This window comes from Porites lutea, chromosome 1 (genome assembly GCF_958299795.1).
Source record: "Porites lutea chromosome 1, jaPorLute2.1, whole genome shotgun sequence".
NCBI lineage: Eukaryota > Metazoa > Cnidaria > Anthozoa > Scleractinia > Poritidae > Porites > Porites lutea.
The window spans coordinates 25,271,318-25,272,863 of NC_133201.1; the positions used below are offsets into that span (position 1 = coordinate 25,271,318).

General features: G+C 41.5%; 1 pseudogene; it reads left to right on the forward strand.

The window, feature by feature from the left end:
- Positions 1-241: 241 nt before the first annotated feature.
- LOC140936524 (uncharacterized) lies at positions 242-1,078 on the forward strand (annotated as a pseudogene).
- The last annotated feature ends 468 nt before the right edge of the window (positions 1,079-1,546 follow it).

Sequence of the window (1,546 nt, forward strand, 5' to 3'; positions counted from 1 at the left end):
CAGCATGTTTGGTGTTGTTGTTTTACAATTGCGTTGTTAGGAAACAGAACTACGGAGCCCTATAAGAGACACACATCTTTTCTATTTTCGTGCCACTTTTAGTGCCACTTTTAGTGCGATTTTCACTATCAGCATAATACAAATCGCAGGCGCACCACTTGTGCATGTCTTATACACCAACTTCCTCTTCAAGGAGTTCTGGTTTTTTTCCTCCCCTACAAGTTCGACAGTCGCTGTAGCAATGAAGATTTGTTCAATATTCCTTTTAGCAGCTATTTGCACAACTTCAAGGGGAGTGCTTTCGAATTATTTGCCTGCAACCAGAGGTAACGCTCTTGCTCAAGACAAACTAATTGAAACCTACATTAACCTTGAATTTGCTGCTCAAGAAACTGTTTTGTCCCTTGCAAGTGTGCATGGTTTATGTTTTAGTCTGAAACATTTGAAAAGGATTCTAAGGAGGCTGGGGTGTAGAAGACGTTGCTTTCAAAGCGACCTAGATGAAAAAGTACAGGTAGTGCAAGGGGAATTAAGGGGAAGCGGTAGTCTTCTTGGGTACAGAACAATGCACTAGAGACTCGTGAATCATTACGGACTTGTTACTACGAGAGACGTTGTTCGACATGTATTGAAGGTCTTTGACCCTGAAGGAGTGGAACACCGATCAAGGCATAGACTTCGAAGAAGGGTCTATAGACGGTTATGACAAATTGAAACCTTTCAATAGAAGAATTTTATGGCTTGAGGTAGCATCTTCAAATAACGACCCCAAAATAGTAGCTCAGTATTACCTTGACTGTGTTAGGCAGTTAGGAGCTACTGTACGCATTATTCTGGGAGACAGGGGAACTGAGATGGTGAACGTGGCAGCTATTCAACGATTCTTTCGCAGGTCCTCTGAGGATGATTTTTCGGGAGAATAGAGTTCATTTACGGAAAATCAACTTCAAATCAAAGAATAGAAGCATGGTGGGGACGTTTGAGACAGGGATGTGCAGACTGGTGGATAGAGTATTTTAAGAATTTAAGAGATTCTGGTTTGTACAATGATAAGAACGTTATACATCGAGAATGCTTAAAATTCTGTTTCATGGATTTGATGCAAGAAGAGCTACAAAGAGTTGTCCTGGAGTGGAATGGTCAAAGAATTAGACCATCTGCCAATCTGGAATCCCCTTCTGAGAAGCCAGATATTCTTTACTTTCTTCCGGAGCTGAAAGGTGCGCAAGATTATTCTACCCTGATTGACGTAGACAAAATTGAAATTGCAGACCAAATGTGCGCAACGTGACCACAAGCAAAAGGATGTTGTCCTGCCTTCAAGGATCTGGGAGAAATAATAATGGAAGACGAGGGATTAGACACGCCCACTACCATCGACAAGTCTTGCCAACTATACACTGTCCTTTTGGACCCTATTTATGACTTATAATGATAACACACTTTGGCCCGAAAACTACGTGAGCTGTCAAGTAAGGGAAAGAAGCCAAACTATCCATTTCTTTCAGTGTTGTTATGGCCTCTGTGTCTGATATATATCACAGAA